We start from the raw sequence: 14,132 nt of genomic DNA on the forward strand, positions 1-14,132 counted from the left end.
AAAAATATAAAACCTATTTTCAGAGGTTGTTCGATAATAGGGGATGCAAAATTTTATGTGCAATAGAATTGTGAATTTATTTCATTGTGTACCAATATCGACAGACTTTTATGTAAACTTTTACATTCAATACCCTACTTTGGAAACGATAAGAAATTAATTTTATATCAAGATATTCGTATGCAGATTTCCGGCGTGACTGACAACATAAATAAGAAAAAGCAGAGCTGTACCTTTACGTTATCAGTGTCAGGCCAGACTTGCCCCATTAAGAGAGGCATGGTCACCTTATTCCATTCTTCAAGTCATCACGATTTTTTTTTCGATAAATTCTAAGTAAACAGTTAATAGAATTGTGATTATAATATGTTATATGAACATACTAATAACACTAATTGTAAAAAAATGTCATAAAGTATACCTGCATTGAGAATCTCGTAATACATGTTAAAAATAATTTGTAATCAGGCGATCTGATTATACCTGGTAGACCTTGTAAATACATTCGTTTGAGAACATTAATCAATAACAAGTCATCAACGGCGTGACATATTTGGGTTCACAAGCAGTCCGGGCAATGTTTCAAAGCCTTACAACTCCCCCCGAGTACCGCGTGCGCCGCGTGCGCCGCGTGCGCCGCGTGCGCCACGTCACCAGTCACGTGTCGCCGGCGCTGTCGACTGACGACTGACGTCATTGGTGAAATGTAACGAATGTTTCTCTCCTATTGAGATTTATTGTATACCCTGAATAGTTGAAGCAAAAGCGCCCTTCGAGATCATAAAGCATTTACGAGTATACTCATAAGCATGGTCCAGCGATGTTAAATACATCATCACTTACCACCATAAAAAAAAAGAAAAAAAATAGTTTAAATTTATTAATAAGACTGTTGGTTTCAGCATACAGTTTAAATTGTTGGCGAACACGAGTTCATATCACGTAACCGCGCCATGCACCTGACACTAGTCCCCCCCAGTGCCCCGCCTGCAGGTGGAGCGCTGTTGAGCTTCACTGATAATGTTCAAACCCCAGTTGCCTCGCGACTCGTGAAAGTTACAAAGGACGTCCCCAGATAGCGCAAAAGTCGCAAAAGTAACACGTACAGCACAGGTTGTACAAGTGATTTATTAACTAAGCGAACTTGGACAGCGAATAGTAGAAGCTGCAAGTGTTTCGATCAATCGGCTGTGGTGTTAGTAAACAAGTGCGCCGAGTGGAGCGGCCGAAGTTCGGGAGTGAACAAGATGTTCAATCAAATGACCAAAATTCGGGCGCACGGCCCGAGGCCGCGCCGGCAGTCGGAACAACCCTCCAACTGTCATTGAATTTCAATTTTAGTTTGTAACGATGTTCTGATTATGCGATTAGGTATCGCTCGACACTCCTTGCGTTTCTTATTTGTTCACTTAGATCACATACCGCCTTAGCACCTTGTGTTTACTTGTCAAGTGTACTTTTAGGATATAAAACTGGAATTACGAGAGATCTCAGAACGACGCAATCTACTTTTTTATTTCTTTTAATTCATAAAATTGTTTTGTATTTTAGTAATATTTTAAATGACACATGAAAATTAAAGTTACCGAAATTATAATCTATACTAATATATAAAGCAGAAGAGTTTGTTTGTTTGATTGAACGCGTTAATCTCAGGAACTACTGGTCCGATTTGAAAAATTCTTTCAGTGTTAGATAGCCATTTATCGAGGAAGGCTATAGGCTATATATTATCCTCGTTTTCCTACGGGAACAGGAACCACGCGGGTAAAACCGCGCGGCGTCAGCTACTAGCATAATAAATATACGAACGAAACAAGATATATATAAATTTGTAAAAAGTTATAAAATGGACATAGACGATAGTCGCCGATAGTGATGAACGGGTTCACATGTGTCGGTGCCAAGTTTGGTATCACAAGCTGAGAGATAGGAGCGTACGACGTCCTTCGATACATTTAACTGAGTATTTATTACATTCTGCGATAATGGGTCTAATGCTGGGCAAAATAAATTCTAACGTTGAAGTTTACATTTTTAAGTATAGATAACGTTCCGTAGAGGTTATTGACAATAATGTTGTGAGAAATCCAATGAGTATATTTTTTATGAATACCTACTTTTTAGATACGCTATCGTTTGGCTTCAGCCAAGCTTGACAGAAAACAATGATGAGGACTAGGTCGGTAGTGCCTACAGAAGTTTCGTATTCACTTTTAGTACGTTAATGTATAAAAGAGAAGATTCGAAGTTTGCGATTTCGCTGGATTTTAAGTGACGATGCAGTTTGTGATGTCGCAGTGCATAAAATTGTATCGTAAACGGTAAACTTAAGGCAGTAGCGACGGTAGACGGGGCTAACTAAGCTGACATGGAAGGAGAGCATTTACGTTACGTTTCTACGTGTAATCTCAATGAGACGCCATAATGTAGCTCACTGGCACAGATGAACTGTTTGCCAGTAAGTCGGTAACTAGCGGACTACGACTACCACTACACAGAGCCAACTTGAGACAAGCTTAGAATACATAGAATTGAAAATTTAGCAATAGTTGTCGATTATACGCCAAAGTGTTCGCAACTGTGGCAAGCAAATCGTTTAACAAATTGGTAACTTTGCTAACTACACGTTTGAGAGATCTTTCTCGTAACGATTGTTATCAGAATGTCAGTTACAACTCCATCGTCCATATACTACCCAGTAGAACACTACAGACTAATCCGATCTCAAACTTACGAGATCCATGTGACAGTTACACTTTGCTAATTGCACACTTAAGCTTCATCATCAGTTTAAACGAACAATAAGAAACGATTATAGTTTGTTGCTCACTTCGGTTAATTGAATTCTAGTCTCTACCCATGACACGAAAAGAAATAAAGCCATAGCTTGCATTACTTTTGTACAATTGGAAAATAATAGTACCAAATAGCTTCAAATATGAGAAAAGAGTGGTGCGAGTGAGCTCCGTCGCCAGACGCGGGACACTTCATTAGTTGGCGCTCAGCAAACATTTGCGCTCTAATGAAAATCGTGCGCGGACTATCGAGAGCACATGTTCATGTGATTAAGTCTCTCACTGCAGCGAATTGCGGCGGCGGATGCTGCGGATGCGGATGTGGGTGCACTTAACGAGACAGGCGCCACAATTGCTATGAGCATATATCTGCGAACGTATATCTTTGTGAGTTATATCTTCTTGAGTAAGAAGAAAGGTTTAATCTACAACCAAAGTCACAACAATTCTCGCGAATATTTTTTTAAATGTTTCTTGCAAACTTCAGCAACCGTGCAACTGCGGATGCATCAGATGTTAGGTCAAATCAAAATCGATTATTTAAAGTAAATATCTACTACTTATCTTTGCTAGGACAACAAAATATCGGTTTGAAACACATATCAGAGTAGTAGAGGGAGCGAGTAACAGCAGTCGATGATAACATAATTGGTTTAATAAGGCCTTAATAATAACTCCCGAGATGTACTCAAACAAGTACATCGTGTAATTAGTACCAGAGACACAAACTGGAACAGCTGCGAGCTCTGTACGCTTAGTGCTAACCGTTTAAGCTGCGCGCACTAACCTGCCGAGCGCCGAGTGCGGTCGTATATTGCACGTAATCGCCTCGAGGCGGCGCCGGAACGATACGACGCTGCCAAATGCTACAGTAGCGTTTATCTGTTCTATTACACAGTTTGCGCGACTTAACTTGCTCGCTGGGGCAATTTTTGGAGATCGAAAACTAATGATAATAACATACCCAATGTTAAATCATTCAAAAAGATTGATCACCTCGTTTCTTAATATCTAATCGTCGCACAGAGATGGTAACTCGTAACAGACAAATTACGATTGTGTGATGAGTGAGTTACTTACTTAAACTTTTAAACCCTCTACGAAGGATTATTTTGTAGAAATAGAAGTATACCTATAAAGCTTTGATCGCGGAAAAATACGTGATTAAATAATAATAAATTACATAATTCGAAGAGCCATTGGACGTTGGCCCCAAGGTGCTGGAATGGTGGCTACGCACCGGAAAGTGCGGCGTTGATCGACTTTTTGTAATATGATAACAAATATTTTTAACCTAAAGTGTTCTGTTTAGGTAGGTAGGTATGTATGTATGCGATCAGGCAGAAATAGCTTAACAAGATAGGTGAGAAATCGTCTCCGCGAACCCGAAGAGTCAAGTGGGCGGATCAAGTGAGCTAAGCTCTCCGCCAAATGTTCACACTTCTTTGTTTGCTAACTTTAGATTGGGTATTGATCTCTCTCTCCTTCGGTAATGAACAAGCTTCTGCCGAGACTTCGTTCTCTGTCTAGTAGCTCTACTACTACTCTTCAATATAACACGATTTATGTTTAGTCAATGCTCCGTATTAGAAACAACCTTAACCCACCTGTTTAATGGATGAAAAGTGATTTACATCTAACTTAGTACGTTAAAAATGTATTGCGAGTAAATTGCCCCAAAAACTCCTGGCCAAATTAATGCTAGGTAATAATGATCAATGATAGATGGGCCAGGAATTTTTTGGGCAAACTACTCGTAATATGTTTTTAACGTACTTGTTGTAAAACACTTTTCATCCATTTAAGAGATGGGTTGAAGGTCGTTTCTAATACAGATCTTTTAATACTAGTATGTTTACTCAACAAGGACAGAGTAAAAGAAATTTGGAATAATTGTAGGTGGAAGCTAATCTATAACAATATACTTTGTATGTTACATCGTATCAGTCATACAAGTCTTAGATACTTACTAACTATTTTGGGAGACAACTTTTTCAGATATACGAATAGATAGTTTATGAACTTTTAGTGAGAAAGTTTTACTAAAGTAATACTAGACTTACTTGATACGAAGTGCTCGTGGACACGAAACGGACCTGTAACAGAAATTGTGCACTTCAGCTTGGTTCGTGCTATTTATATTTTATGTTTGCAGTCGAGATTTTTATCATTAGGCCCAATTTCAGCTCTTCAATGGATTAAGTTTCCCATGAATCTTTGCTAGCTTAGGTGGCTTAAGTATGTTACAAATGTTCTCTACATAAATCGGTTACGTCCGTTCGTTCGAGTTCGGGTTGACCTACAGCCTGTCTGTCGGTTCGTCAGGACAAAGCGACGAGCCGTTGGGCGCGGGCACAGCTACAGTGTTGGAATGCTCATGAATATAAATGTGTTTATTCCAAAATAGTATTTCTTGTTCGCAAAAAGGTAACTTTATTCAATGTGCGCCATATTTTTTAATAAACTACCCTCGTCTCCGAGCGCTCTTATATCTTATGCAAATGCCTCCAGCTGCCGGGATAAACACTTTTTCACATAAAAAGTTAAGCGGCGGTGAAGCGGCTGGAGTGCGCGCCGCAGCGGCCGGGCGCTTACACGACACTCGCCACTTGCGGGGAGTGTGGGACATTCTCATAACTTACCGATTGTAGGGACAGAGCTAAAGACTACATTTTCATTGATATTCCTAGAACATAATAACTAGAACATGTTTCTTTCACAGGAAAAATAATTAAAATGTTTTTGTAAAAGAAACTTTAAGTATTTCTTTCGTTTAAAATGATACTTTATCTTCCCTTTCACATTTTCAGTTGTGTGCATATTAAGAAATTAAATATGTCTCAAACGGTGAAGGAAAATATCGTGAGGAAACCTGCACACCAGAGAATTTCTTAATTCTCTGCGTGTGTGAAGTCTACTAATCCGCATTGGGCCAGCGTGGTGGACTATTGGCCTAACCCCTCTCATTCTGAGAGGAGACTCGAACTCAGCAGTGAGCCGTATATAGGTTGATAACGACGACGACGAGCCGAGAGAAAAATGTTCATCATTTAAACAAATTTGGGAAGGTAATCTAAAATATCGTAGATACTAGCCGTGAATTAACATTGTTCAGTTACTAGCTGACTTTTCTCTTGGGAAAAAGAAAATCTAATATGAAAATCAATAAAATCCAACTCATTATCGTCGAATGACCCAAAAAAATGTACAACCAACGAGGTGTCTTACATTAGTCTTCGCAAATGCTCCTGTAAACGTATCGCAAGTGTTACGAGCGGGGAAAGGTACAACAAATGGGCAGACGAGAAGACCGCGCCCGGCAATTACCAGAACATGAAATTTATGTTCTTTAGCTAAGTTCGATAGCTCCCTCTTACACCGAAAGTTTTAAGTCGATGTTCTGACCAAGTTCACAGTGTGTATTGAGCTTGAGACACAGTGTGTGTGTCATATACTCGTATACGTTTGCTATGCTGAGAGACTAGCTAAAAATTGAACGCCTACAAAACGGTTTGCTTTAGGATGTAATAGCATGGTGACTGAAATTTCTATGTGTGAACTAGAGAAATATAACAACTGAAATGTTTTCAAATAAGTTTGATGATATTCTTTTGGAGTCTTTTTACATTTGACTGTTCTATATCGCAATGTAAACCATGGCGCCCATCTGCAATCACACTCAGTATCAGAAAGAGAGAAAGACACACCTTCCTACATTTTCAGACAGAACATTAAGAAAATAATATGAACGAGGGCCCCGGGAGCGCTCCGCAGGCGGCTCCGGCCCGCGAGGCAACATTAGCCGCCGTCTCCGAAAATGAAATGTGGGGAAATCTCGCCCAAGATCGAGAGGTGCGAGATTTACTGCCTCCCTTTTTTTCTGAAATGAAATATAGCAAAGACGAGTAACTTGTGAATTTTATATGACATTGGGAGTTGTGTAAGTCGCGAGCGCGGAACGATGTCCGCCTGTCTGCGACTCGACAGCGGCAGGCACTGAAGAAGGTCGGACGACGCACGCGATAACTTATTTCTTACAACTACCTCCTTTTTGTGAACACATCCGATGACTATTTTATTAGCTACGGCACATACCGTACGGGAGATGAAAGATTGATTTATGTTGTAACAGTATCGGTATACTGCGCTATTGTTAGTCATTCTCTTCACGTTGAGAATATTTTTTACAAAAACTTCAACATTCAATTGAATCGGTGGAGGCTATAGCAGTTGAATTTATTCTCGTCACTGACTGATAGAAAAAAAATATTTTTACATTTTATTAGAACGTATAACATTATTAAAATTGATTTTTAAATATTTGTTTATTATAAGTCACTAGCGGACACCCGCGAATACGTCCGCGTGAGATTCCGTTTGTCACAAATCCCGCGAGAGTCATGGATTTTTCCGGGATGAAAAATAGCCCATGTGTTCATCAATTTCTATAAAAAATTTCAGCCAAATCGCTTCGGTAATAGCGACGTTAAAGAGTAACAAACACCCATACAAATGTTCGCGTTTATAATAATATTAGAATGTAACGCTAGATTTATTAGTATACGAGTATACAGAAAATACTATAAAACTAGATAGACCTACTTGTATAAATTAATGTTTTAATTTTCCTTAAGAAATCCGAGGAAATGCGGGAAATAACTGCCGATATAGATGACACTCGTACCTGCTGCGAGCGTTATATTTTACGATCCTCCGCGAACCTTGGCGAACTCAAGAGCCATCAATTTTAATATTTTTTTCCGGATATAAATCGTCCTGAAAATTGGACTTGAAAATGATTAATAAACGAATTTCGTCGTCCAAATAAAAATTGGTTCGTTTCGCTTTATTTCTCAACGGTATCATTTGTAATATTTTGTTAGCATGAAAATAAAAGTATCTAAATTATACCAGTTCATGAATATAGTTCTGAACTGCTGACGTCTGATGTGCCCTTTACATCTTCAGTACGATAGTGTGTGCTAAATAATAATATTACGAGATTTATGTTGAGTTTAGTAATTTAATTACCAACTTAAAGTCATCAATCACCAGATATAATATAATTATTCAATGTAATTAATTTAAAAAAAAAAACATGTAAAACAAAACGAACTAAATTTCATGAGATTTCCGCCTCAGAGCGTTCCGAAGGATCCATGTCGTAAATAACTTCCGGCTTGAACTTTTCGTTTAGTTTGAGAAAACGGAGAATAAGAAAAATGTGACACTAGAAAATGCATAGCCAAGAATATTTTAACTTAATTTAAAAATAAATGTTTGAGCCGATTGTATTTTTGTATCAAATCATAAAAAATGTCTTTATTGTATACAATAAAATAATCGAGTGATTCCCTGGCTTCCAAAATATCCGTCACTGTATTTAACAGTAACGTATGTACGAGTACATAATACATGTTCAAATGTACCTACTTGTTTCCGCAATTTTCTGAAATCTTCTGATTTGATTTTTTGGTGTTTTCTTTATATATTTTTTAAGGAGCGTAGTTTGAATGCATGTTTTTTTTCTAAAAATAATTTATTATTAATTATTCCAAAAACGCACGCAGTTCTTTTGCAAGCATTTGTAGTCAGAAGAAAATCTACGACTACATCAAGATGTATCGTCTACATACGATTGTGTCGGAGACATGAAATGCAATGTCCCACGTTGAATCTGTGCCCTTGTAAATTGTAATCGCGCACGAGCTCCCGACTTCTCACAACAGCCAGTAGTGAGCAGTGGCTTCACCCACACTCAGAGAGACGTCAACACTAACTCACTCAGTCCACACATTCCATCGGTCCCATTAAACCCTGAGTCGAGATCCGAATCTCGCAGATGATACCTTTAAAGAAATGTTCTCGCCCTACTGTGTTCACATTTAAGAGTGAATATACATAATTATTACAGCTCATTTGTGCAGGCGCCATATAATCATCGTTACATACAGGCACCGATGTATTTCGGTAACATCATCGCTATCGACAGCTCAGCAAACCGTGCAGTCATTACACTGAAGCCGTCGCCGCTTGTGTACAGTGTACCTACAGTGTACAACAGTGTACACTCCGCCTCGCACTCATTCGTTGACAGGCTTTGTTCCATGCGCCCGCTTTTCCGACGACTGGTGGATTGTACTTACTGTAACTGCGCCTTTCATTGGCTTCATTAAGGGAACATTTAATTACTTTGAGTTTCTTTTAATAGTTATTTGTATTGTGTACGCAGGCCAGCTTCTTAAACATTATGTACCGGCTTAGTGCGTGTCGACACGCACTGTGTATGGTTCCGTAGATTAAGTTAGCACTTTAATCGCTTATATTGTAATGCATACAAATATCGATAACGATACTCTACACCATAGGATAGATGATAAAAAAATCATCCTCACTTTGCACATAGGGAAGAAACTTATTTTTTAAAGTTCATAGTCATGTTAATTAACAGCTTTCTAGAAGTAATAGCGTCTGCGCTAAACAGCGGACGGACGGACGGACGTAACTATAACGGTTCCTTGTTTACGAGGGAACCCTAGAAATGCCACAATATTACATAATAATCGGTAAATTAAAGTATAAGTGTTAGTTTATCTGCAACAAACAAAGCAGAGCCAGGCAGAGTGTGTTGAAACGACGCTCTAGAATAGTTAAACGATATAGACATATTTAATTAATTCACTTGAAAAGTGCGCTGGAAACTGGAATAGAGTTGTTTATTCAATTATGGGCTCGGAACAACTTGCTGGAAATGTAGTCAAACTACTTTCTATAAATAAATTAAATTCTTTTGAAGTGCACACATTCATACCCGTACTTCGGCGATGCAGTAGTCGTCGTGTTTGACTCATATTATATTTTAATGATGCAACAACTCTGAAAATAACCGGACCCGGGTCTTTGTTTTAGAATCAGATTTAACATCAACAATCGAAATGTTATTCATAACCAAAACAGAAACTAGTTTACATTTCACAACTTGTAAGTAAGTAGATGTGAAATGTGAACACGTCAATTTCATTGAATCGGTGATACTGATATGCCATGCCGCTATTTTAGCTATATGAAATGTCATTGTCTGTGAACCAGAGACATAGTCATTTATAATTTAATTCATTAAAATTCTAATGAATTAAATGAGATAATAAAATAGAATTTAGGTTTATATCAATACTAGATGGACTAGGTTACTATTTGAAAAATGTCTCGTAGAAGTTAATAATGTGCAGTATGTGTACAGTGTCTGTGTGTGCGCCGCAGTCCCGGCTCGACCCGCGATCGCTATCAGGCTCGCAATCCATTACCCACTATCTAATATCTGCCGGAGCGACCTATCTTCGAGCACTCCCGCTACCTGCTTCCCGACCTATTCTGTTGATTCTGTGCTATTAAGCTTAGATATTAGTTTTTCCATCGTTTAAATGGCAAACAATCTTACAAATGCGAATCATTTTTTTTACATAAAAAAACTCCAGTTTCAAATGTGTCAAAGAATTATGTAAACTTTGATAAGTTTCCTTTGATAAAAACACGACATACCGATAAGTAAGTACTGAATGCTTACTACCAACGCCATCTAGAGTGACTGGCGAGCTAACTTGACCACAAACAACTTCGAACAACTCAATTTAACTTTCTAATAGCTGTTCAGTTGCTATTTCAATTAAAATTATGTTCTGCAATTATAGGCCAAGAGCTATGGACGACCGAGTTATGAGAAAATTCAATTTATAGAAACGTGCAGTTTCAGAAACGGTTCGTGCACGTGCTACACATATTTTTATCGTGTTGTTTTTTTCCTAGCGTCCTGCGGATTGGAAATAGTATTTATAGCACACTAGCGGACGCCCGCGACCTACCCTAACCCTACCCCATACGGAAAACAGGCAAAGAACAAAGATGCAAATTCATGTTCAGAAAGTGTGTTCAAAGTATGTTTCCTCGCAATATTGCTTCGGATGTAATTTTTAACTTACCGCACATATAAGTAGTTGTAAGTAGCATGCTTAATTCGCATTCAGTAGATGAGCTCTAGGTCGGAGGAAGTGTCTCCGTAGGAAAAACGGAAGAAGTAGAAAGTGCCGCGACGAGTCCAGGTGTGGGCGGGGGGAGGGGCGAGGTGTGCTGGTGACGTAACACCAGGTTACTCCCCGCAGCTACTCCCCGGAGCTCGCTTACGGCGCGCTCGCTCAGTGCGGGCGAACATCAGCGGCCCCGCGGGACGAGCGACTGATGGCCGAGTAAAGTACACTATCTATTTCGCACTCGAACTTTTCACGGGTAGCCCCACAGCTAATGAGGCAAAGTTAAATACAAAATGAAACAGTATAAAAGCCACGGTTGAGGCAGCAACGACCTTAATCGATGAAGAGGTTCGATCTCCGCCATTAATATAGTTGTAGTATTTGAGAAAACGAGAATACAGTATTAGTCATATCGAAAATCTGCTAATATCAAATATTTCTTGGAAAATAAATAAAACTTGAGCCGTGATAGCCCGGTAGATATGACCTCTGTCTCCGATACCGGAAGGTGTGGGTTCGAATTCGGTCGGGCGCATGCACCTACAACTTATCAGTTGTGTGCATTTTAAGAAAATAAATATCACGTGACTCAAACGGTGAAGGAAAAATATCGTGAGGAAACCCGCATACCAGAGAATTTTCTTAATTTTCTGCGTGTGTGAAGTCTGCAAATCCGCATTGGGCCAGCGTGGTGGCCTATTGGACTAACCCCTCTTATTCTGAGAGGAGACTTGAGCTCAGAAGTGAGCCGAATATGGATTGACAATGATGAAATAATACTCGTAACTAGATATCCGAGCTGACTCAAACCAGAGTTGTGTCCACCCCGCCTGCTGCAGGCCGGCCTGGTGTCGGCACCCGCTCACAACACAAACGTCTCACGCAGCAACTTTGTAATTAATTAGTGCTAAGTAGCGGACGCCGCGACTACGTCCGTGACAGAATTGATGTAAGATTTCCAGAAAGGTACGTGAACATTTTTGAAGATAGAATCGGTACTCGTGTAGTGCGTTCTTCTCAAAAGATAGTACGAATGGTTTTGTAAATCTACACAACAGGAGTATGCTTGGTTTTGGTATATTTTTGGATATCTCGACTTACACATAGTGTTAAATGACAAAATTGATGTTAAATCGAATCTCTAATGTCTATAATTGATTTACACTACGTCGTCACATGTACCTATATCTACTAAATTATCTTTCTTCAGGTTTTTTTTTTTTTAATAAAACATTTAAAGTATAAATGTGTGTGCCCACCGAAAGTTCTTACAATGTTATATGAAGAAGCGATCGCATCAATATGTATTTCAAGGCATCACAGCGAATATTGTCCGCCTTCCATACCAATTAAGTTCTGATACTCCTCCTTATTGAAGTCAACTAATAAATAAAATCCTTTCATTGTTAAAATCTACTTGCTGCAAGTGTTAAAAAGATTCAAGAATCAACGATAATAATTCAACAATAATTTTATTATCATTGTTTAAAGATTTTGTTACTAGCCTAGTTCAGCTTTAGCCTCAAATAGTACCAGTGAAGGTGTCGTGGTCCGTTCCCCGTCGCTAACCTTTTGTAGTGCCCCTACAAGACCCCCTACCCATTCCTAACATTGTCTTTTCAAACTAATTCAAGTAAAACGGGAATACAACTAATTGTTCATATTTAAAAGACATTGCTTTTCTTTATAAAGACTTTTTTTTATTCTAAGAAATAAAGCTAAATAAATCTCTGGTTAAACATTTAAAGAAAATAGGTACTCAAAATCTATCTTCTTCTATAATCATAATAAATCTGTAGAGAGGTCAATTCTGTATATGAAATATATTTCCAAAAGGGGTGTTCGATACTGATACCAAAAACGCAAGCAGTAAAATCTTCGTCTGTCTGTCTGTCTGTATGTTCGTTATAGAAACAGAAACTACTCGAGGGATTTTAACGAAACTTGGTACAATTATTCTTCATACTTATCAATAGGAGCAGATCAGTAAAGGGAAATGTTGGGAAAACGGGAGAAGTTACTCCATTTTTACAGCGATACTACTGTAAGGGCTGGGTTAAAGAGGTCTAAGGGCGGACGAAGTCGCGGGCGTCCGCTAGTTTCTAATAAAGGCTTCTAAAATTTCAGCACTCAGATTCTATAATTTTGCAACCCTTCAAATGTTATATCTACTTAACGTTTAGTTTAGGAAACTACGACTTATGTAACGCATTTATCGTGAAAATCGACGGCTGAATTTCCCGGGAGTGTGTCGTACATGTGTGGGAACTCTCCGGGAGCCGACAGAATCGATTCACTAACTTTTACTACATTTTCCGATTTAGAAATTTTAACAACTCCCGACTTTCCCGGTACACAACAATAAGTGGAATTTTGTTATACTTTGATATTATTTTAGTCAAATTTAGTAGCGAGTACAGTAGTAATTTTGTAATTAATATCGTAATGAGATATTATTTTTGAAATTGATAATAAGTTTTTAACATAATTTAGAATAAAAAAACTTCGAAAAAAGCAAAATTGTAAACTTAATTATGAAAACAATCTAATTTTGAAGTTATTTTTACTATGAAATTAATATTTGAATACGTCGACAATATGTAGAGCTTTCAATTGTAAAAAACGCTAAACATATATTAATCTAAGCTTCGAATTCAATTTAATGAAAACCTCGCATATTTAAAGTATATTAAAAAAAGTAACCATTGGAAATATAATTAAAACTTTTAAGTTTCAAACTTTTTTAAACTTACAATTTTTGTTAAGTTTTCTTTTAAATAAATATTGTAGAGCCTTTCAAAGTAAATGTAAGTAAACTGTAAAAGTAGAAGGGTATTTCATTTCTTAATCGCATATTGAATGTCGATGTATCGTGCAGTGTGAGACTCACCTGGGCGGGCGCGGGCGCGGGCGGGCTAGGGCGGGCGGCGGCGAGCGCGGCTGGCGGCGGAGTGCCGGAACTGACTCGACGGCGGCCCAGCGCGCCGCGGCCTAGCCAGCGCGCAGTGCGCGGCCTCCCGCCGCCCGGACGCTACACCGACTTACCAGTACATTACAGTACAACTCAATTGTTCATCTATTGTCTGACATCTTCCAATTAGCTACACAACACAAACTTTTATTGCCTTTTAAATCAATAGTTTATTTATCAATATTTAAACAATGTAAAATTTTGACAGGTTCGACAAGGACCAGTTTACACTAGAATTTTAAAATAATGTAAAGCCAACCAAAACTTCTTATGAAACCCGTCAACCGGCATTGACGTAGCGCGATGGTTCTAAACCTTCGAAAGAAGCAAGACTGATAA

At 38.5% G+C, this 14,132-nt stretch overlaps 1 protein-coding gene across 1 annotated transcript in view; it reads right to left on the reverse strand.

Moving 5' to 3' along the window:
* LOC112049664 (calexcitin-2) overlaps positions 1 to 13,813 on the reverse strand; it is a 71,323-nt gene extending 57,510 nt beyond the window's left edge. Inside the window, exons 1-2 of the mRNA XM_052883906.1 lie at positions 13,713 to 13,813; positions 4,862 to 4,894 (exon numbers count right to left, since the gene is read on the reverse strand). The gene's annotated coding sequence lies outside the window, so the exon portion shown is untranslated. The remainder of the gene's footprint in view (positions 1 to 4,861; positions 4,895 to 13,712) is intronic.
* Positions 13,814 to 14,132: the final 319 nt, after the last annotated feature.

Source organism: Bicyclus anynana, chromosome 10 (genome assembly GCF_947172395.1).
Source record: "Bicyclus anynana chromosome 10, ilBicAnyn1.1, whole genome shotgun sequence".
Lineage (NCBI taxonomy): Eukaryota > Metazoa > Arthropoda > Insecta > Lepidoptera > Nymphalidae > Bicyclus > Bicyclus anynana.